The 26,047-nt window shown below is 34.2% G+C and overlaps 1 protein-coding gene across 1 annotated transcript in view; it reads left to right on the forward strand.

The window, feature by feature from the left end:
* LOC106708223 (brain tumor protein) overlaps window positions 1–26,047 on the forward strand; it is a 317,131-nt gene that overhangs the window by 51,654 nt on the left and 239,430 nt on the right. Inside the window, exon 2 of the mRNA XM_045683553.1 lies at window positions 21,734–21,764. The gene's annotated coding sequence lies outside the window, so the exon portion shown is untranslated. The remainder of the gene's footprint in view (window positions 1–21,733; window positions 21,765–26,047) is intronic.

Here is a 26,047-nt window from a genome sequence, read left to right on the forward strand (position 1 = left end):
AAATATTGTTTTGTCAAAGATAATGACAGGGATGACGATATGTTTCATACAGATATTTTGGTTTCAGAAACCAACGACAGCTAGTCTATGACACTCCAGATAGTACCAACCGAATAACAATCAGTCATGAAAATCAGTCAAGCTGTGTATGCTACATGAAATCTTTTCTAACTGTTTATTTATAAAGGTATCAAAGTTACATATTCAGCATAATTTTGCTACTAAACCTAACTGAACTGAAAATCTTACTTATTTTATAGTATATAAAATTAAAACAATAAATGCTCTTAAAGACAACAATAGCCGACAAAATATCTATGGATAGATAAAAAAACAAAATAAATGAGAACATCGGAACAAAGCCGACACTAAAATGATCACAGTACGGTCGGGGCGAAGTGAATAAAGTGTTTCAAAAGACTTCGTTGAAAAGTGCATCGTTTAGGAATAAAGTTCTTAACTGCGAGCGTGTTTGAAGTACATTTACTAAAGAGTTTTGCATACTTTTTCACTTTAGAAGTACAGATTTAGATATAAGCATGAAATTTATTCACTTTATTACCATATTACCGAAAAATTATACAGTTTATCATGCTAACATGAGATACAATTTATTTAGCTACTAACTGGCGTACTCAGAGTAATAAAATGGTCACTAAGAGTACTGCTTAAATGTATATAAACATGTAAACTGCAGCACTATACATAGTAATTCAACAATTTACAACAAAATTATATATTCTGAAAAGTTCGCTGGTAAAATAAATCATGCCTGAATATTTGTTAAAATTAATCTTATTTTCATACTAGCTGACGCCCGTGACTCCGTCCGCGCGGATTTAAAAAAAAAAGTAGTAAGTAGCCTATGTGTTCTTCCAGACTATGTTCTACATATATACCAAATTTTATCAAGATCCGTTTAACCGTTTCGGAGATACCTTCAAACAAACATCTATACATTCAACCATCTAAACATTCCCATGAACTTAGAAAATTAATTCAAAAACAATCACATTTTTAAGTAACATGGCCTATTCTTAGATCAGCATTTGTTGTAATTTGTAATTTTTAGCTGGTGCTTTCGAAGCGACTGTCAATGCATTGCTCCGTGACTTAACTGACCGGCATCTGGAGAAGAGAGCTAACGACTTTGGAACGCTTTTAAAATACAAGGAATGTTCTAGAATTAGTGTCAGTAATCGTCCTTCTAAACGTAGCTAGAGCTACCCAATTTTAATTACATCATATAAAACTGCTATTGACAATTTATTACGTCATTTAAAGGACGTTGTTACGTTTTCTTTTAAAGGAAAAGTTAAATTCTAATAAACAACTTAATAAATACTATAATGTAGTTCATCTCGGCCTATATTCAGCTGAAGATATGTTACAAACAAATGCAATTTATAACACAACGGAGTACTAGTATATCCGCCCGCCATCTTCAGAACAACACTCATTTATCAAGTTAAAAAAAAACCCTTTCTTACTTCGTATCCAGTGATATATTACAATTAAATAACAAAAAACATACACTCCACTTTTCCAAGATGGATTACAGTATCCAGTGTTTATAATGAATTTTAAAATACAATAAATATAAGAAGACCTTTTTGAAACGAATCGAATATTGGACTCGAAGATAAATCGCTGCTTTATAAAAATGTTAATCGACTGTCTATCTCGTGATTAAATTAATAGTTCTAGATGGATCAGTTACTAAGTAACTATTCGATTTAAAGACCAGAGACTTCATAATTGTTGTATTTTTAATTAAAAAATGTCTACGACTATGAATATGCAATTTATTTACTTGCAAGCTTGTCGCGCGGACGGAGTCTCGTTAATTCGGATATTAAAAAAAACGTAATAAGTAGCCTATGTGTTCCACCAGACTATGGTCTACATTTGTTTCAAATTTCATCAAGATCCTTTAAGCTGTTCTGGAGATACTTTCAAACAAACATCCATCTAAACATTCACATTTATAATATTAGTTAGATTTGCAGCATTTTTTATTTGACTGTAATTTCATAGTAGTTTATTAAATTTTAGAGTTTTATTTTCTTCATGCAGGTATGCAATACCATAATAATACAATATAACATAGCATTATTCGCTTGAATGCAATACATTACTCCCACGGTACGTGTCGGACACGGAACGCGAACAACAATGTGATACATAGCTATCTATGTATACGCGCGGATATAACTCGTCCAATTGAGCTCAGTGGCAACGATCGCGCGCTGGTCACGCTCCGGGGTCAAGACTCCCATAGAATATACAACATAAATGCAAGTATCCTTTGGTTGTTAATGTTGGAAAGCCTCTTAGAGAAAAACATTTAGTTACACGCTTGATATTCGATTAATATAATTTATTTTTAATAGAATTGAACAAAAAACATCGCTTGCTTTATAACAACCACTATTTAGAACCTAACAACAATAGAATGTGTGGCCGTTATGACACTCTGATCTTATGAAAATGTATGGATTGACATTTTATTTAGACCGCTAATCATTTGGAAACAGTAGCCATTTAATAGTCTTTTGTGTCAGATACCTAGAAGTATATTTTGTAACCGCGATGACAGTGTCACTTTCACCAAGCCAACGTTTATGGGGATACTTATTATGATATTTAAAGTCTAATCTGCAGTGCATAATCTATGGTCGCGTTGCACTCCTGCCCGTCCGATGCCCTTGCCCTATCTGCGGTGTGTTGAGGCAGGCTCGAGCGATGTTTTGTTTTATGCATTTTTGTGCTCACGCTTCTTTCAACATTATAGAGGTGGTTCTTTCTTTTTAAATTGTTATAATAAAATGTATATTCTTCTTTTATTATGACTAGATTTTGTATTTAAAAAAGATATAGGATTAGAATATAACTAATAATGTGAACAGTCAATTCGATGGTAGTTATTTGTGTCAATTTCAGCAGGTCTATTGTGTCTATTCCAAAACAATTGTCTGTCAAAATATTTAATTGGAACTTAACTAAATAAATCATACTAATATTATAAACACGAATGTAGTTTTATGGATGGATGTATGGATGGATATTCGAAGGTATAACTGGTAGAACTGCTCAACGTTAAATTTGGTATAGACTTAGGGTCCTTCAAGAAGCGAGCGTATCACCATCTCAAATGCCGGCAACGCATCATGTTCATGGGCGTCGATGAACACCTTGGTGTTCCCGCTGCTCTTTTGTCCCCTTAACTTATATAAAAAAGATGTAGAAAATGATCTAGAAGAACACATAGGCTAATAAATATTTTTTTATTCCGCATGGATGGAGTCAAGGGCGACAGCTAGTCAAAAATAAAAATATATCTTGTGACAAAATTGAATTAAAATACATACTTATTTTAGCGATACAAAGCTGTCACAAACGTGATACGTTTAAATCATTAATTATCCCAATTGATATAGTGTATAATTAACGAACAAGGATTATAATGTTGTTACCTACATTCCGATAACAAGCGTTCAATTAATTTTGATAGTACATTATTGTTGATACATTAATTTCGATTTACTCACGCGTTTCATAGAATTATGTAGTTGTTATTTATTGAATCAAATTCAACGAAACATGTTTCAAAGTAATTTATCTTTTAATATATCAGTTAAGACCCCCTGAATGCATTGAATCTTGGGGGTGTTCAATGGCGGAGTATGATGTTGAAGGTTCACAAAGTTTAAAAATAAATGGGTATTTTCCAAAACTGGAGTGAAAGTGGAATTTTGAGAGTGGTCTTCGATAAATTAGTTTTATCTCCGGTTCGAATAGATAGCAAATCTGCTTTAAAATACTTATTTTCTCTTAATATACATCTTTTTAATTTTATTTACATATAACAGTTTGAAATCTATGTGCATAAATTGTGGAAGCAATTTCCTAGTCTAAAAATAGCGTAAGAAATTTGAGATAACACACGCTAACAAGCCTGATGACTTATGCAACTGACTGCTTGAACAAGTACAGTCAAGAACAAAAAGTTACAAGAACATTTAAATTAAATAAAAGTATTCAAATACGTTATTCTGCGACGTAGGTCTAATAAACATTTATGCGTTCTCCAGAATTATATAGGAAAACAACAATAATGGTTGACTTGGGCCCAAGCAACTTCCCGCCATAGCACATATGCCATAGCCATTCGCATTGCAATACCGAATTCGATGAATTTTAAAACAGGAAGCTTGCACTTTTAAATTGATAAAGTAAAGTATTTTATTTTTAATATTATTAATTCAAACAGCCAAAATATGGAATTACAAATACTTTTCTCCGCGACTGTACCATCTGGGCACTTACTGTGTTTAAATATAAAAGATGGCGCGCGGTTTCTCGTCCCCTCATTACGAGGAAGTTGCCCCAGCATGGTACCCCTGCTAATAGGGCAAACGGAATATTCTGGATCTGCAATAGTAGATCCAGATCCTTGCGTGAACCGAAGAGCTGGTTTATATGTATATTGTTTTGGAAATATATTAGAAGAGAGCAATTAAAAACAATTTTTTTTTATTTAAACTCTAATGTTTTAGTTTATTTTGGAATACACTCGTAAACATAGAAAACATAATTAAGGAATTTTAAAGGAAAAGTTATGGTGTTACCTTGGAACTTGTTTTTCATTTATTTAGAAAGCATTTTGTGCCGTTTTTATGACACTCCGGGGAGAAGACAAATCAAATGACACCGTACTCGTCAAAATCGGTTCAGTCGTTTAGGCTCTAAGCCGTTACAATGTTATTTTATATAAAATACAAACCCACATATATAACAAAAACTTACATACGCGCGAAAAACATAACCCCAACAAGTTAGCGCTCTCAGTCTCTTTGTAAAAACTAAGATAACATTTTTTGTGTGTTCCAGTAGTTAAAACCCACGGTTTTCCTGAATAGAGACTGTTATGTCGACACTGGTTACTGTTTGCATATCATTACATAAGTAATAAATAAGTAGAGAGCATTTCTTTGTGCCCGAGGAACTATACTTTTCTTACAAAGGGTTTCGCCTTTGTTTTTCGGTAGTCATTAAGTTCCGGTGTATTTTTGCAAACTTGGGAAAGTGTGACCGAGATTTGACAGACATATTTTTAATGCTTGGAAAAAACTGTTTATTTTTAAACCTGGAAAAGATTTTCATTTCTGTGTACATAAATATGTACTATAATACATAATTACATCTATTCTTTCACAATTCTAAACTTTGTCATTAGTAACATTAGTTGATTTTATTGATTTCTAGCTTAATTAAAAAACCTGTTAATTCCAGCTACAATTATATTTTTAACGTCAAGTATGTTTGTATAAAATTTAAAAATGAAAATAACATTTTTATTTACATCAAAGTAAAAAAAATTGCCGTTATTATTCGCAAACTACGCAAGTAAAATAATTAACATTTATAAGGGGCAATCACTTGTTTCGCAAACGGTCATCTTAGATACTCTACCTCTCTAATCGTGGCCATGCAACCTAAAGCCCACTGAACCGCGGTCCATTAATGGTGAGGTCAGTAGATCCCAATGCTATTTTGTTGAGAAACTCTGATGTTGGAACGGTGGCCGTTTTTGCTAGTGTCCATTTGATTTGAAGACCCTTTTAGTTTCTCAACCACAGAAAGCAGTGCTGAAAATATTTTTTAAAGTTAAAGCATTCGTTAAGCTAATTAAACATAGAAGAAAACTAACCAGAAAAGTAACGGTAGAATTATCTTTCGTAGGAGAAGAGATGAAGGTTTGAAAAATATTGAAACACTAGCCGTCGCCTGCGACTCCGTCCGCGCGGAATTAAAAAACTTAATAAGTAGCCTATGTGTTCTACCAGACAATGTTCTACATCAGTGCCAAATTTCATTAAGATCCGTTGAGCCGTTCCGGAGATACCTTCTAACAAACATCCACCCATCTATCTAAACTTTCGAATTTGCATTATTAGTAATATTTTTTTAAGTAAAAAAGAACATTTTGTTAAAGAAATTTAGGATGCCTGTATAAATAAAATTTACAAAGTATATTAGAAGCATTTTGTGTAGCGACTACTTTAAAATACATTTATATTGACATTTATCTTTACGATATTACATAAAATAAAATCACCAGAGCAAAACGAGGCTCGTAAGACGTTTGTATAAAAATATATTTTCTTTAACTGATGCTGTATTTTTCAGTACGAGGGTTGTAATGTTTGATGACCGACCCGATTCTTTACGCATTGAAGTGTCTACAAATTTTAAATGTTTTTTTTTTTTTAATTTAACTAAAGATGGTAGTTTTTTCTTATATTTACGCGATATTTTCTGCATTGTACAATTTGAGTATGTAAAAGTTTTAGTCCCTCTAATGAAAATCTGTCTAATTAGACATTTTTTTTTATCATAAGGTGACAAACGAGCTAGCGGCCTCCTGAATACGCCTAAATAGCGAAGCTACTGCCCATGGGCATTTGCAATTGCAGATGCGTTACCTACATTCAATCAACGGAGGAGAGGATGCACAGAATTAGGATATTTCCCCTTTTCTATGTGTTCCCTCCTCAGTCAAATCCACTTCCCCTTCACATCATACTCCCATAAGGAAGGAAGGGAACGTGGACTAAAATTAGGCTTCCGAAATGATTGATTTTTAATTGACATTTTATATATGTATATATAGCGCGCATCAGTAAATCTGCCTTACAATAAAGTCAAAGATATTACTGTTTTCAAATATCTTGACTGCTCAAGGTCATTGCGCCGCGCTCAAACAAAAATTGTGTGCTACGCAACTAATTCTGCGAAGTTAAGAGCCACTAAGAAAACTACAATAGCACGAAGACGATTTTATTTATATTGTATCTTTTTCTAAGTAAATGTCGATCAAAACTCTTTTTTACCTTTCTCAACTTGTCTAAAGTGTAGACTAAATTCTACGTCAGTTTCGACCTAGTACAACATGCATTGTAATATGTTGCATTAAGAGCTGATAGACACGTCAAATAAATTGCGTCACGCCCCCTGCCGGTGAGACTTATTACAATAATGAATGTTGCTTTATATTACGTCATGTATTGCCAAGTCGATAATTAACCTCTCTACATAGTTAGATTGTAGGTTTACTTTTAATCTAATTGCCGTACTCTGTCCTATAGTCGTTACTTAAACCTTAAATTCCCATTGTAAATCCACACTAAGGGTCTCTCAAAATATTGTTTAAATCCAGACAGTTATTTGTTGAATGTAATTTACGAATTAATTATAAATTCATAATCGTATTTCCAGTGCTACTATGACGCTAGCAATTATTAATAAAGATCTATATTTAATACTAGATAACAAGTTTGAAACAAAAGCTACAATCATTCTATTTCTAAGCATTACTAAGTTATAGATGACGATATCTTACGCAAATGAAGATGTATTTAACCTCGACAACCGTTATGTTTGCAGATTTTGACCATAGGGAAATGGACTGAGCAAAGTATCGTCGTTGTACTTAATTAATTCTGCCACTTTTCGCGAGAACGTGAGGTAAAGATGAAAATCAAAAATCTCACAATCATCACAAAGATGACATCTTCATGAACGTAAACCGACTCAGACATTTGCACATACACAAAATAAGGACACAAGCAATTTGATATTTTCTATTTGACAGACGACTCCTTGGCCTTGACAGATCATCATCATCAACAGCTTTTATCTGCCTACTGTTGGGCATAAGCCTTTGCCAATGCCTTCCACAGTACGCGGTCTTCCGCCTTCCGCATCCAACAAATTCCCGCCGTGCGAACTATGTCGTCGGTTCACCTGTAAGGAGGATGCCCCACGCTCCTGGACCTTGATAGATCCAGTCTGTTAAATGTTAAAGTTAGCAGATACATAGCTAACTTTATATAATGATCGATCAATACCGTCTACGAACATACATTATTATTCACAGTTGTTCTTGCATAAGTGGCGTGGGTTAATGTAACGATGACGTCATATTTGCAGTTGTGATATTGCTAAATTGACAGTGGAACTTTGTTTCGATATTGTCTTACATTCTGCTGTTTATTACTGGATTTGTTTTTCAAGTTGTTCTTTTCTTCTTCAGCCTTGTCTTTTCTCTATGGAGTGTAACAGTATGTCCTACATCTCTGTCAGCCGTCATATCTGACTTCACTTCCTTACACACAATCTCTTACAAAAACGATAAATATGTTCTTCTACCTTTGTAGCTGTTTCTATCCATATTCAATCTCATTACTTTCATATTTGTATTGAAAAATTGTGCTTTTATTATTATTATTATTGTAATAAATCGGTATTCAATAAGTGGGGCAACGAATGGTTTTAATCAACGCGATAAAGTGTCGTGCCTTCATATCTACATGACACGTGAGATATTGATTTTTTCCACATCTACCCTACGAGTGTCGTTCAATAACTTTGTCAATATTAACTGATTAAAATTGTACGTTTTTCATACAAATTACTAATTTAACCGTTGGTTTCTGATACCTCTGTTTAAAACATAAAGTCATACCAGTCATTGTCTTTGACCAAACAGAGATAATATAGATAGTATGATATATATTTAAACGGAGATTTTAGTTTTAGAAACCCACTGTTAGATAATAAAGGTGAACAACCAACAGTTACTTTTAAAACGCGACAGTACAGGCAATAGAAAATGTCAAAGACACTGCAATGGCTAAAATTTTCATCGCTGTTACTTACCACTGCCGAATAGGACATAACAGAGACATTATGTTTCCATACGATTGTTGGCAGTAGAAATTCACGTTTAGATTATCCTTCAAACAGGTCAAATGTCTTTGTTTTTTGGCAACAATGACAGCATTTGTCGTGACTATGATCAGTATCGTAAGGATTACGACCCATGTTTAGTTCGGGTTTTTTGTTGGAATAGAAATTTATTATTTATTTTTTGCACACTGAGGTCAACGTTTTTAATTAAGTTATCATTAATATTCATTTGTTATTACTGTATTATTTTTTAGATGTTGTGATGTAATATCTAGAAGTACAAGTTTTAGTATTTAAGAAAAATATCTAGATTTAGAAAATAATCCTCTAATAGATTCTCGATAAGAATGAATTTTCCACAATATAAATTCATATTTCTAAAATGGATATACTTTTTGTTATATTTTTCACAGCTTTGAAAGTGAAAAATGGTTAAAAATTACGAAATTTTTATACAACACAATAGACAATTATAATCAAAAGAAATTCAAGAATTTCGCAATCGAACAAAACAAATGAAATAATCGAATGTTCGTGCAATTGGTAAATATAAATCGGAACATTCCAAATTACTGATATTCCCAAAGAGCAGTCGACTTTGTGAGTTAGCGAAGCGGTACTAACTAAGCTTTGATCAGTCTTGCAACTAAATAGTTCAGCTGGCTTCTTTATTCTGTGTCGATTTATCCTATAAACTAACAAATCTTTAATACTCGAACGGACATCAATTTAAATTAAAACATAAAAAATGTTATTTAAATGCAGAAAGAATTCTGTTAATGCAATCAAATATCATTCAATTTACTAGTAAAATTGCGAGCCAAATCAATTTGTTATTGGAACAATTTAATAACTCGATTAATCAGAACCGATCGAATAATTGCTCTATAAACCGACCAGCGATTTTATCAATTGGATTGCTTTATTAATATCGTATAATGAAATCGGTATAAAAGCAAGAAGCGAATGTGAACGAACGAACGATTTTCTATTGTGAGTGAACGAGCCGGCGAGGTAATTACACTAATGAACGAGTCATGACATGTCAATGAACTGAGTGAATGGAAGGACAGACAAAGCGTTTGTTTTATGCCTTCACTGAATGAAAAAAATTGTTCATTTCCACCTAAAATTCTTTAATACCTTTACATAATAATATATAAATATATTCATTAAAATTATTTTAAAATATAAAAATATTATTACATTATAAAATTAAAAAAAAATGACATAACTGTATGATATACTAAAACTGTAAAAAAAAAATTTCACTTTAAATTAAATTGATAATTCTTATTTTGTCTATTTTTATAATAATCCATTTTATGACAATGAAGACGTTAAAATTAAAATTTAAAAATAAAAACAAAATCTTCCTATAATAAAAAATTAATATAAAGCAAAGAGGTTTCATCTCTTTTCTTTAAAAAAATCCTCCATTTCCTAATCTATGTTTAGATGGATGGATGGATGGACGGCTCAACGGGTCTTGCTGAAAATTTGGCACTAATGTACAATATGTAAGAACAACCATAGGTATCACCGGTGACATCTTGATTCAAATATTACGAGTCTAATACGATTTAAAATTAATTTAAATACTTAGTCGGAAAAATAAATTTAGAGGAAAAAATCTTTTCAATTACTTAGACTATCTAATTCAATCATACATTTCAAATGTAGTTTCAAATACTTTTATTAATTCATGGACAAATGAAAATTCATCAAATATTTGGCCAAAATATTTGGCATACAAGAATATGGTGATATAATTCTTTATTCCAATGTATTATTCAGAGCTGTAAGAACAAGTGGCTCGGATAAATGGAACTTGAGTAGAGTAGGCACAAAAAGATACGTAAAGCTTTTATAATATTTATTTGAATAAGCAAATGATGGAAATACTTTTGCGTATATGTGTAACGTAAAAGAGCTTTCTACGTTGCTTTTCATTAAATAAACATCGTATTAAATGAAACGAATTTAGAATATTCCTTCAAAAAGTAAATGTAATTACTAACTTACATTTATATTTCGTAATTCTATGAATCGCAAAGAAATTTCATTGCAGTAAGGCCCTTCGTACACAAAGCAACGTAAATCTTTGAAAGTAATTTTGTATCCTTGCGTCGCAAGTATCGCGTTGCGCATGCTTCGTACACACAACGACGAATCGTCGACGCGAGTTGTCTATTCGGTTAGTGTAGGCATAGATTACACAGCTGACGTTTATTTTAAAAATGACAAATGTATAAATTTGCTCGGCCATCTTGAAAATCGCAGTGTCTTTTCTCGGGACGATCTTAACAACAATTAGCCTTGACGACAGATAGAAATGTCTACGACATGCGTCTGTACGACTTCGTAAGTCTCAGATTAAAATCTCCAGATATCGTTTTATATCGCTTTGTGTATGAAGGGCTTAACAAAATTGGAAAATGTTTTTCACAACTTTCTATGCCGAAATGTAAAATTACATTTTACATTTGAAACATTTATTAATAAAGGGAAAATATTAAAATCAAAATTTATTACATTAAATATCAATAAAATCTAACAGAAATAAAACTGAAAGGAAAATAAAAAGATGCTTCATACGAAGTGTCTTCGCGGAAAAAAATATCTTTTATCTCTGAAGTTAATGGACGAAACTAAATTATGTCCCGTTTTGTTCAAATTCTTTATCGAGGCGAACAGCTGCTTTTCAGTAAGTAAACGATAAGTTGGAAAATACACCTAAAGTTAAAACTGCAAAGGTTGGTTTTGTGTTGAAGTTAATCGAACAGCAATTGGCATACGAACGAAAGACACGGATATATTTTTGTACATAAAGCGTAGAAAATCATAGTTTTTTTTTGGAAAATGATGCCGTTCCCTTATTTGTCATAATATGACGTTGTTAAGATGACATTGTTAGTTCACATATTTTCCGACTGCCATTAGATCCTTTCGCGAATATACAGACCTGCGAGAAGAAAATCTGTCATTTACAATTGTTAAAGTAGACAACGTTTCACGCAAATATTTATATACTGTGGGTCTAGCACGAATAATTGTGACAATGGCTATCGTATCGTCATCGACAAGATTTGTATTAAAATTTGCGCAGCGCTCCTATCGGGCGAAATGTACACTAAAAATCTCATACTAATTTTGACACAATTGACGATGACGATACGAAGACGATTGACACAATTAATTATGCTAGGTGGGCCTTCAATGCGACTCAGGTACAAAGGATCTTAGGCGCCTGCCCCAGTAAAAATAGGTGCCACAAATTGTTTTTCGGACAGTAGCGTTGTTATCATGTCTTAACTTGCGTATCATTTTTTAAATTTCCATATTTAATGACAGAACTAACCGCGACTGCAGCGCTATTCTGAGCCAAATTGTGAGACTATGGCCGTTTGTCCACCAACACCGTCACTGTGACGACAACTTGAACGAGATGACGACGCCGCGGTAGCGACAATACATTTAATATATAGTGGTTTGTCCACCGCACGCCCGTCAAACGAGCGCCGTCATCCCGGCTGACGATATTTTGCGTAGATCGGCGCTACCGCAAGAACTGCGTCGAAATTATGACGGGCCAATGTGCCGGCAATACAAAACACGTTCGTTCATGTCCAAGTCGTAGGTGCCGTCATGTCGTAAACGTACGTCGTACGTAGCGAAATTTTTCCATCGAGATCTCCGTTGTGGACAAATGACGCCACGTCATTTGGATATAAGCTTGTGACGGTGCCGGTACCGGTGACAGTGTTGGTGGACAAACACTACTCTATAAGTGTACATCTTGCTTAAATTCAAGATACAATTAGCACATTTTATAGGCAATTGATAGATGCTATTTAGTTAAGTGAGACATTAACTCTAGTATTTACGGCGTCGTAATAGATTCGGATTAAGCTTAATGTGTGCTATAAAACGTGCTTATGGAGCATTTACGTGCACATTAAAAAAGACGTGAAATATTACGCTTCGGAACTCTACCTGTTGTAAAGCCACCTGGGAAGTCAATACCTTGCTAATATTGACTGCGCTAACACACTCATGTTATCTACTCAAGGTAATAAAATCTTATATTAAATTAAAATATGCAAGACTTTGTATAATAATTATGCATATATGTTTTTGATATGATATTAATTAAGAGTTGAAATAAACAAGACATATAAGCGAGCGTATCACCTTCTCAAAGGCCGGCAACGCATCTGCGATTCCTCTGGTATTGCAGATGTCCATGGGCGTCGATGAACACCTTGGTGTTCCCGCTGCTCGTTTGCCCCCTTCTATTATATAAAAAAAAAATCGATTTTTAACCTTGCATAAAAACGTAAGGAAATTATACTTAGTAAAATTATAGTATTACTATGAAACCTATAATCAAATGTCACCAACTAAAGAACCATCAAGATCATCGCTGTGGACAAATGATCGCCGTAACGACTTATATTGTATTATATATAAAACAGGTTTCGAAAACCCTAGCACCCATATCAACAAGCGAGCACGGGAAAAAATCACTCTAAATTATTCGAGTTAACTCCGCGTAAAATCTCTCCATTAATCTCGCTACTGCCTTCATTTTGCCGGAATAAAGAGGCGACATTAGTTTACAACGAAGAACCGTATGACATTCAGTTTCATTACAAACCTTAAAGGCTTATGTAACTTGCGTGTGAGAGCAATAAGGAAGATAAACGAGAGCTTAAAAACGTAATCTTTTGAGATTACTTTACCTTAATACTTTCTCTAAAGGTTATACAAAATACCCGTTACCTAAAGGGGTAGGCTGGTATCACGGATTTAATTTCACGCTATCCTGACACTTCTTTCGCTTCTTCGTTCAATCTACGCATTCTTTTTAGATTTTTAGATTGACACGCATAATCTCTTACTTATCAGATAAGTCCTATATTTGGAGGCAAAAAATATAGGCACTATAAGTATTTTGACAAAATATTATCATCATCATCATCAGCTCACTATACGTCCCCACCGAGGGGCTCGGAGCCTACCCCAATTTAGGGGTGACTAGGCCATAGTCAACCACGCTGGCCAAGTGCGGGTTGGTTAACTTCACACATATCATTGAATTTCTTCTCAGATATGTGCAGGTTGCATCACGATGTTTTCCTTCACCGTAAGGACGTCGGATAAATGTACATATGTAAATCGAAAATCGAAAAACACATTGGTACATGGCGGGATTCGAACCCAAGACCTGCAGATTGCAAGTCAAGTGCTTAACCCCTGAGCCACCGACGCTCTATTAAATATTATAACACCCTGTAAAACTGGTGGACAATAAAAATATTTAAGCGTCCTCGCAGCTCGCGATGGACAAGTCTAAGGAGATTAATTATCTACGACAGACTTAAACTGTATTACGAAATTGTGCTTCATTTTGTTGAAAAATTATTATGGAAATTTATATAAATACTTTGCTACTACGCTAATCATTCAATAGATATAAGTACAGAATTTTTAATTTTTCCAATATTGTTTTTTTCAAATCAAACTTTGATATTTTCATAATCTCGTATGCATTCAAAAATAGTTATATTCCGTAATTCATATGCAAGCAACAAATTGAACACGTCTATCTTCAATTGAAATCTATTCGCTATTCAGTTTGTCGATTAAGCGCATTCGCACAAAAAAGTATAAGTGAATGAGTGAGCGTCGGAGCGAACTAAAAACCGTTCGTTCGTTCGTTAATGCAGATTCGTTCGTCGATAACAATGATTGATCGAATCGTGGTCCTCCAATGTACATACGATTTCGTAGTCTACCTCCATTTCCATTTTTGCCGGATGTTTTATTTATTTCCCTCCCAATTTATTTCGCTGCGAATCATGATTTTGGTTACGCTCCAATTTGCACCTTTACTGTTCATTAAAAATAAGTATTTATAGCAGTTCTACATTAATCAGACATATCTCGTTATCATTTACAACAAACTTGTTTAAGCAAATATTAAGTTGAGTCATTTTCAGTCCAAGAAAGGATACAGACGAATTAAGACTACAAATCTTTGACGAAGGCCTCACAATTTTTTTTAATTAATAACAAATTAATGAATTATATATAACGTTAATGAAAAGTTTTGAGTTTTTTGTAATTAATGCAAAAGTTTACTTTATAAAATGCAATTTAAATTTATTTAGTAAAGTACAAGTAATTACTTCTCATTCTAAACATGTTCCCACTTTGGCGTGGCTTTGTTTGAATTATAAATAAACATGATTACATAAAGCGCTGCGAGGCGCTGCGAGCGCTTAATCTTCTGGATTAAATCGTAACCAACGCTTTTAGTTTATCTTCTGGTGCATTCATTTTTGCGGACATGACTCCGCTCTGCAATAAAGTTTATTAATTTTATACGATGTATCAGTTAAATGGATGAAAAACATGTTTTTTTTTCTTTATAACCGATCTTTTAAATAATTTCAGATAACTTTAAAATACTATTATCAGTAAGAAAAATAATGCCTTAAGATGACTATAATTTATAGAGAACTATAGTGCGAAGACCTTATTTGAGCCAGTAAGAGACGCGCTGGTATCGCGTTAAGTTTTGACAGAAAATGTGTAACCTACCAAGGCACAAAAAATACAAAACATCAACAATACGACAAAGATCTTGTGACACTGTGTTAGATAACTTTTTTGGTCTATAATATCCTGGCCGAAAAACATCTATGTACAGATAAAGATCTTGGCAGATTAGGCATTTATCCTTTTATGTTATGGACTGATGTGTTTTCAGTGTGATGGAATTATAACGTACAAAAAAAATATGTATTTTTTCTTATTACAACATTGTACGTGGGAATCAAGTCAATCGTTCTGTAAAAACTGCATTAACATTACATTGTGAACTAGATGACAAAAAAAGCTCTTATACTAATTAATACTAATTTATACCTTTCTCTTTTGTTTTTCGGTTATCTGTTCGAATTTTGAATTGAATTAATCAATAAATTAACACTAAAATTATAACGTTACTTTTGTTTCTCTTACAGTGTTCTGTGACATTCCATTGCCGAAAAACTTGTATTAAGACTTGCTTTCCCTTTTTTCCCAAGAAAATGTGAGAGATATCAATATATAGGTATAATATCAACATATCGACATATATTCGGACACACTTGTTTGTTACATTTGTTCTATATATCCTGTAATAACACTCGAATATCGTCATGTTAGCAATCCTGCGTATTTATTGTTCGTACCTACATTTACTAACCCTTTAGGATAACTTGTCTTTAGTAAACATACTGAAATACAAGCATGTCACAATGAATAAAGTTATTTCATCCACTTTCTACACAATAGTTCATGTTATTTGTACTTAGGGTTGTCAACAAAAATAACTTGATAAGATGGATGGATAGATGGATGTTTGTTTGTTAGAAGGTATCTCCAAAACGGCTTAACGGATCTCGATGAAATTTGGCATAAATATAGATCATAATCTGGAAGAACACATAGGTTACTTATTATGTTTTTTTTTATTTTTAATTCCGCGCGGGCGGAGTCATGGGCGACAGCTTGTCAGTCATAAATAACATTCCAGCCTTATCTAATGTACTACAACGTAGGTGTAGAAAATTTTATTCAAGGTAGGAAAAAAGTATTTTTTGTTGTATTAGAGTATGTGTTGTAGGTTTGATTTGAAGAAATTACTTTAAGTGACAACCCTAGTTCATATGTCAACGTGTGCGTGCGTGTGGAATGCAGTTCAAAAGAATGTGCCTCATCTCGTCCGACCGGCATGTCTCTACTACTCTTACGCTATGTTCAAATTATCTTCTTGCGAATTTCATTTCTTATTTTGTACATTTTGCATGAAATACTTAGTAACTTAGTATGTTTTGTACGTTATATATGTGGGTTTCTAAACTTATATAACTCGGTTGAAATTTTATTTACAAACTATTGTGTTAAGAAACAAAATGCTTTTGAACTATACATCATATCGTGTAAACCAAAACCGATAAGAATGGTTTTAGCGGAAGAGGGGACGCATAGGAAGGGGAAATATCCACTTTCTGTGTGTCTCCTTCTTCGTTGATTAAAGGTGGCAACGAATCTGCATTTGCGGATGTCTATGGTCAAAAGTCGCCTCCCTACTTCGACGAATTCAGGTGGCCGTTTGCTCGTTTGCCACCTTTTGATATATAAAAAAAACCTCTAGTCAATCGGGTAATAAACTAAAGAAGTGCGGAAACAATATGTAGTTTTAATAAGTGAAAACTGACAGAAACATTGCAATGATTACCGGATACAACTAGTCAACTATCGGGTTGTGAAATTCAAATTAAAATATTGACTGTTCACAAAACAATTGTCGGCTCAGAGTTAAATCCTTGAAGTCCGCTCACTACGGTATCGAGTCACCGCTATTGCCCACACAGTTTCGACATGCCACAACTAGGCCAAGTACGCTTCCTTTCCTTCCACAAGTGTGCTTAGAATAATGCTCTACTATCCGATAATTTTGTATTGTGCAATGTGGCTTAAGGAAGTCGAGTCACCTGGTCGATTGATATATTAATTATATAGTAGTTCGTTATAATAGACAACTTAATAAACCTTTTGTTGCGAACTATGGAATGTAACTGAATACGAGTAGTTGCGTTATGATAGAACGATTTATAAGAAATTATATCATACTTACATGCCCGCAAAACACTTACCTTCCTTTCAAGGAGAAAAAATGTGTTATTCGAGATATGAGATGTTCTATCATCAGTAGACACCAATAACAATATCATCTGTTGCACGAATGTGTCGGCTCGAGTGGTGCAATACCATCACTCAGAAGATAGGAGTGAAGTGGAAGTAATTCCGCGTGCAGTCTGATAATTTTGCATGCCAGAGGTCTAGTTTTAGTCCTCTTTCCCTTCCCATAAAAAAGTAAAGCAAAGGGAAGTCGATTTGATGACGAAGTGGATGTATAGGAAGGGGAAATATTCTATTTCTGTGCGACCGCAACTCCGTCCGCGTGCCGTTAAAAAAAAACTTAATAACAGTATGAAAAATAGATAGTAGCCGATTCTCAGACCTATTGAATATGAATAATAAAATTTCATAACAATCGGTCAAGCCGTTTCGGAGGAGTACGGTAACGAACATTGTGACACGAGAATTTTATATATTAGGTCCTTACATATGAAATTGGCGTTTTGTATGGGAGGAACAAAAAGTCGAATATTTTTTAATATAATATATTTAATTAATCAAAGTATGAACCATTATTTTCTATGCACTTTTGCCATCTCATAGGTAGTTCATTGATCCCTTTACTAAAAAAACCAGTCGGACGGGAATCAATAAAATCTTTGAAGGCGATTTGGACTGCCCCATCGGAGTTGAATTTTTTCCCTTGCAAGAAGTTATCCAAATTTCGAAAAAAATGGTAATCTGTTAGAGCAAGGTCCGGGGAGTACGGAGGATGTCTTAGACTTTCCAATTGAAGCTCTTCTAATTTAGTAGCTGTCTGTTGCGCAGTGTGTGGTCTAGCGTTGTCGTGAAGCAGCAGTGGCGTGGAGCGATTGACCAGCCTAGGTTGTTTAGCCGCTAGCTTTTCCATCATGGTTTGCAATTGCTGACAATAGACATCAGCCGTAATAGTCTGGCCAGATTTGAGAAAACTGTAATGAACAATACCGGCACTAGTCCACCAAACGCTTACAAGTAACTTTTTTGGGGTTAATTTTCGCTTGGGGCAGGATTTGGCTGTCTGGCCAGGATCCAACCATTGCGCTGAGCGCTTCCGATTATCGTAAAGAACCCATTTTTCATCACAGGTAATGATTCGGTTTAAAATACCTTCATTATTGTGCCGGTTTAGTAATGTAACGCAACAGTCGACGCGCGTTTGCCGGTTTGCTTCAGTCAATTCGTGAGGTACCCACCTTTCAAGCTTTTTAATCTTCCCAATTTGCTTCAAGTGAATTAAAACAGTTTTATCACTAACATCGCAGCCTGCAGCTAACTCGGACGTGGTTTGCGATGGATCCGCTTCCACAATAGCCTTCAACTCTTCATTATCAACTTGAGTCTCAGGCCGTCCACGGGGCTTGTTCTGCAGATCGAAATTTCCAGAACGAAAACGTTGGAACCAAAAACGAACTGTGTTTTCTTTTGCAACACGACCGCCATACACATCATTCACCCTTCGAGTCGTTTCCGCAGCACTAGTGCCACGGCGGAACTCGTACTCGTAAATAATGCGATATTTTAAGTTTTCCATTTTGTAAAATGAGTGACGCAAACAGAAAAAAAACAGAAGAAAAAAACAAATGAATGACAGTCATCGAACCACAAATACATGAGTCTATAGCTGTACAAATTTGAATTAGGAATTCCTTACCAAAGAGGAGAAATTCGTGATTAAAGTGGCCAGTACGAAAAACGCCAATTTCATATGTAAGGACCTAATATTTGTAATTCACATTTAATTCGACTGATGCTTATAAACATTTATCCGATCATATTCCGGAAAAAAATTCTATAATACAAAAAGAAAACACTTACGAGCTTGCGATTTATCTCCGCTGTGCCCCAGCGGGCTTTTTGCTTCCCCTAATGTCGTTTTACTACAACATTAATCAAATCATTCTTAAATAAATCTCTACGTTATAATACATGGTCTTATTTAGGGTGACTATTTGTTTTCTTTTATATCTTTCAAGACGTGACTTCTGAAAAGTAAATGGAGAAAAGAAATGGTATGTCTAAAATATTTTAAATACATCTAATGTCGAATGCTGCTAAAAGGAAAATAAAGTATAACTTGAAGAGTTGTTGTGACAAATCTATTGAAATACAAAATTTAATTAGTAATCAGTTTATCAAGAAATTTTAGATGATGACGTGAGCGAATTTAATCACAAAAAAAGATATGCAAATAGTTGTTTAATTTGATAGATAAGATAATTTATTAAAACTATAGCTCTAGTATTTAACTGAAAAAATTTCAAAGCTTTACTTATCCAAATAGAACGTATTAGGACAGGCGTAGTTAGTTAGTAGTAGTTAGTAGTAGGGGCTCAGTTCTCCGCAACTCCACGACAAGCGCGTATTTTGCGTGAAGGCAGGCTGTGGGTTACTCCAGCCAGCCCAGCTCGCCAAAGAACCCCAGCAATCCCTTAATGTTGCTGGTGATCTCTGGCGGCGACCTCGGCGGACCGAGGTATCTGTCCCTGTAGTCGGACACTGCCGGGCAGTGTTGTATAACGTGCAATGCTGTTTCTTCTTCCTCCATGCACGCCCTGCATAAAGGACTGTCTGTGATACCTAAGTTAAAAAGGTGTTTGTTAAAGTGGCCGTGACCTGTCAGAGCAGCTACAGCTATTCTGAGCTGTGGCTTACTTAATTTAAGTAGCGTGTTTGAGATTCGCTTATTAATTTCCGGCAGAACTTCTTTGGTCTGCCTGCATTCACTAATGCAATCCCAAAGCGCGCTGTGCTGGTCGTGGCTTCTGCTTGTTACCTGCGACCTTAAGTATCCTAAAGGCAGGGGGACGATGGGTTCAGGGCCGATTGCTCGGCTACTGGAACCTTTGCGGGCCAGCTCGTCCGCTGCGTCGTTGCCTCTGGAGCCGCTGTGACCTTTAATCCATCGAAGGTTGATATTGTTGACTGCTCCTAAATCATTCAGAATTAGGTGACACTCATATATAAGGCCTGATAGGACAGGCGTAAAAACGTTACATCTTCAAGAAACCAATATCACTTCGAATGGACTAATCTAGTGATTTTGAATCCGGTTCAATCCAGCTCCGTCCCGGGTGACATTTCGTTCAATGATAAAAAGTGTTCAATGATAAATCAAACTGAGTCCATTCGAAAATAAATCATTTGAGGTCACGATTTATGTAGACGTGCGTGTTATTTTGAGTTTCCACTACCGAAACAAAGGTAAAAAACATTTTTTGTGTTTCATTTTTCAAGAAGAACGATGTGAAATGTTTGCAATATGTCGACGCTGTAAAGCGTAAACGCTGTAACCCCGAAAGTATGAACTTTACAGGAGAGCCAAAAAATCATAACTCGTGAGCTGATACGCCTACAAACATGCGGTATTTAGCAATGTTGTGTAGTTTGTGCTAACCTATAATAAAATCATTATCGTTTGATAATGGTTGAAATTATTAACGTGTGAAAAACATATTCGCGATTTCGAGGGTTACAGCCTTTATGCTTTCCAGCGTCGATATGTTTTTCTCACTTGTAATGGTACAACTTCACGTCAATTCCAGAGAGTGGCCACCTAGATTACTACAATTAGGCCGCCGTACACAGACAGCTTCAAAAAGTCGGCGGCTTGCAGCATTTTTACCAGTGACAGCAAATTGTGTTCGACGAATTTCTTGCAACTTCTGCTGACCGCTTAAAGCTTCCGACTCCTGGAAGCAATATGTTCTTACAATTTCAATAGTATGGTGATTTCAAAACTCTATACTTTACACAAATAGCACTGAATGCGTTCCAATCTACGTTCATTAAACGGAAGTGGGCAATGACGTATGTCCGTGGGAGGAATGGCGTGAGATGTGGCAAGTGCGGGTCGTGTGTGGTTAAAAATGAAAAGACGCTGTGGTAACAAAAAACAAAACCTTTTATTTTTGACATCCCACATACATTTAATATCCAATTTCATTTTTATATCTACATTTAATTTATCACACGTTAACGAGCATTAGAAAGCAGTTAACTCAGTACACCTGACCGCAACATTCGTCACGGTCCCTTCACTTAAGTTGAGATGATCTGTCACCTTGATAAATGACACACCCTTAATGCGATCTCTTTTCAAGTGAGGGGGGGGGGGAGGTTTTCACATTTCCTTGCGACGTATAACCATTAAAATATGACAACAATTCCACGGTCTGAAATAAAAGGCTTTTAAATTTATGTTTGAATACAGTGATTATAATGTTTGTCTTTTTTTTTACAGGATTGTTCCGGTTCCATTTGACTTCATCAAGGTATAGTAAATTTATTTATTTATTTAACTTTAACATTATTACGTAATAGAATAAGGATTAAAATTTGTCAATGTTAGTTCATTGTGTTCATTTTTTGATTCGGTTTCGTTGTCTTGACGCTGACGTATGACGTCATAAATTGAAATTATAAAACATAATATTTAATAATAAAAGTGAAAACATCATTCTTTACATTCAATAAACAACAAATATTAAGACCGCGAACAAAGTGTTAATACGCAAAAAATTGTCTGACAAGCTGTCATCCCATCCGACCTCTTTTGATCTTTTAACTCCATCGTACTGATATCTTGAATCCTTCTATCGCAGTGTCCGATGTCCCCTCTATATCTATGCCACCTTAAGAGATTTGGCCTTTATCCGTTAACGCTAGGGTGAGGTTTCCCGTTAAGCTTGTCTCATTCGAACCTAAAATATACTTTTATTTCATTTTACATGCTTTTATTTGCTTAGAATTAAATTATGTCGAAATGAAATAAAAATAATATTTTGAACATTAATTAAATTTTTACTAAGGAAAGATATCAACGACATTGTACTTGTAAATAAAAAAAACTACTTGGAGTTTTATCACGTTATACAAATGTTTATATTCCTGGCGCTTAATACAAAAACATTATCAAGTCGAGATATCTAGTAATAAAAAATTCTAAACTCAACTGAAAAGATCGCCTTGCATTAAGATCTATACTTGTGAAAATATTTTTTATAATTAGATGCATAAATTATACATTATAAATAATTTATAGTATATTATATTCCTTAATTAATAAACGTACGAATGTCATCGTAAGACGACGGAGTCTAATGATACGTACTATTAAAATGATTGCGTACTGATTTAGACAAAATTCGCTGAAAACTTTTAAGAAAAAAAATAGTCGAAACAAAAAATTAAACACTTTAAAATAAGTAAGACTTCCTAGTCTTTTAATTTTTGGGATTGTTGTTTACAATGTAAGTTACTGGAGTACTCAAATTTTGACGCTGTCACAGAATTATCTTCAAAGGACTCGAAATATCTTGGGGCGATCCTTTCTCGACATTTCCGTGTAACGTTCATGATTCGGTACCTTTATGGTGGGCAATTTGCAAAAATCAATCTAATTTCCAATACATAAAGTTTCAAGTTGTGTGCTACCATTCAATTGTATTGCGCGGAGCAATTTTCTTTTCGCGCTTTGTTGAGCCAATGTAATTTGTGTAACCTCATTCCTTGTATTCTGAAAGACTTCACATATTTTTGTTTATTGTTGTAGATATAATCCAACATATTTGTGATGTAGCCTTACTACCTCTGCCTCTGGCAAGTCACATGTTAATAAAGTCACCATTTAAATATATTGGGTTATATCAATAAAACAGGAATACGATTTAGATACAATATCAATACAGTAATTGTCGCTTAAATTAGATGTAATAATTAGTAATTAATTAATTTGTAAGCTAAATAAATACAGAGCTTAAGAAAAACTAACAATAATTAAAATTCTCGCTAAATAATTGCATTACGAGCCCGAGACAAAAAGCAGTCATTTTAGATCCGTGCGCATAGTGAGGAGGTTCCTGTCTCTGCAGCTCCGATCACTGGTTACTTGAGTCATGGCATTCTGCAGCCTGTGGTGTACTATTGTTATATTTGTAAATGTTTTTTAAAAAATGTATTATATACAAAATATGTAAATAAACAAATATGAAAAAATAAGGGGATCAAAATAATGAAGACATTCATATAATTTACAATCATATGTTAACAATAGAACAGCACTACAGTGTCTAACATTAATCTAGAAAAAGGATAAGTCGGGAGCGGCAAACCGTGTAATTTGCAATTTCGCCAACAATAGGGTATATTTTCCGTGAGTCCAAAGAATTCTGCCTCACTAAATTCACTTTCATCCTTAACCCACACTTAAGTTGAAATGGAAAACAAAAATATTTATCAATTTTATAAAACTTACAGTTAGAGTCACTAATTGACTAAGGAGCTCTCTTATTGTTGATATTCCATTAAAAATCTTCAATAACAATCGTAACTGCTGCAGGATAAAATTACAAATTAAAATCATATATCGTAGTCAATTTGGGAATAATTTTTGTTGTCGGTTGCGATTTCCAATCCCTGTAATTTAATAAGCATTTCCCAGTTCAAAAAACAATACGCGAATTGTTCTTTGAAATTTTTACATACTAACAAAGTTATACGAATCGCTGTGCATAAATCAAATTTTGATAACGCCCTCTAGGTAATGTTACAAAAGTGTCACAGGAAACTTGTACTGCAGCTGTCTTCTCATGTAGACAGTTCTAACCGCGATAGGAGCGCCTCTATAATCGGCTTAGATATTCTTGTCCTTACACTTTACTCGTACAACAATGGCCAATACCTGAAAAAAAAAAATACTTCGAAATGTATTAGGTATTCACTATTAATAAATTATTCAAGTTCGATAATGAACCATAACTCTTAGCTCTGTAATTATTTCCTAATTTAAATTCAAAAGCTAGCGTTCGTTATGCGTGAATTTGTTAAAATGTCTAATTGTGTGTCACAAGTGTGCGTCTTCAGAAATGATACTCAATCTAAATTAATGCCCGCCGCAGTAATGGTGACGAATGACTTGATATTAAAGCTGAATTACTTCACTTACTCCCACTCTTATGAAAATTGTGTAACTTGGAAAATGTTTTAAACATAAAGCTACGAAGTTTTGTGTCATAATTTTGATTTATTTTATAAATTAAAAATAAGTAACAAAACAAAAACTTAATATTATAATGGTAGACGCCAGCAACATAAACATCCTTTGTACGATTTGGTCAGTTCGTCCGCTGCAATACTATGACCACACAGAAGACAGTCATGAATTTTACACAAAATCGTGTTTCTTTTGATGAGTGTACGTGCCGGAGGCCTGATTTTAGTCCCCTTTCCCTTCCCACCCTTTTCTTATGAGAAAGGAATGGGAAGGGGAAGTGGATTTGACGGAGGAGGGGATGCGTAGGAAGGGGAAATATCCTGTTTCGGTGCGTTCCCTCCTACGTTGATTAGAAGGCAACGCAGCTGCAATTTCGGATGTCTATGGCCAGCGATCGCTTTGCTATTTCTGCAAATTTAGGTGGCCGCTTGCTTCTTTGCTACCTTATGTTATAGAAGAAAAGTAATTGTATTTTCTATTTTGTAAGTAATTTTCAATCATAGTAATTTAAGTATAATTTATAATTAAACAACATACGGAAAAAAAATCATAAAACATAGCTTTACTAAAACTATCGGGAAGAATATGTTAAATTTCAATTACAAGCACTTTAAATTTAAATTCTTTATTCTTTTATAAATCTATCATCATTTAAAAAGTACTTAAAACAACCAATTCAAATTAACACAACATAAAACACCCAATCCGTCAGAAAAGATCGTAATTAAGATTTAAAATGTCCGAAATCTTTTTTCCCACCGACGACGCGGCACATTTCTAACAGGCGGTATAAAAGTAGCAACCCCACTTCTTTCAATACTAGGGGGTTGTACCACCCCAATGTTAGCCGAGATAATGTCCTTTAATCGTTTCCTTTTTGCTGTCATCGACAATAGAGCTTTTCTTGAGCTTTTATTAGAGCTTATAAACACCATGATGATTTGCTGAAATTTATACGATAAATCATTTCATTAACTAAATTATGTCATTTTTTTTATTAATAAAGTGCCAGTGTTATTATTTCACTTAATTTACACTCACTCTTTGTCAATCTTTTTATTCTTATTTCAAGGTGTATTGTTCATTGCTAACTTCATACTAACCATGGGTTTCTGAGACAAAAATCTCCTTTAAAAACATATTATTATCACAGTTTTGTCAAAGATAATAACAGGGATGGTATGTTTATACAGAGATTTTGGTCTCAGAAATTAACGGTAAATCAATCAGTACTATTGAAAAATTGTTTGAGAAAATTTGACGGAGATTGAAGTCAGGCTCGACAAGTGTCACACGTCATTATTTTGACATTGTTCACTTAACGAAAAAAGTTATGACAAACTAGCTGTACGTGCTGTTATAACCCTTATTATTAAAGAAGGCCTGCATGGTCAGCAAAATATGCATCAACGAAGTTTTTCCATTTATGTCAGTTTACTTTAGCTCGCGAGTTGCACACTTCGGATTCGGAGACCATACAGTTTTTATAACTAATTAAAAATGTAGTGTAAAGTTTTTGGTTTTTTTTTTAAAAGAACCCAATCGCCGGCCGCCTAACAGTGC

The sequence above is a fragment of the Papilio machaon genome, chromosome 22 (assembly GCF_912999745.1).
Source record: "Papilio machaon chromosome 22, ilPapMach1.1, whole genome shotgun sequence".
NCBI lineage: Eukaryota > Metazoa > Arthropoda > Insecta > Lepidoptera > Papilionidae > Papilio > Papilio machaon.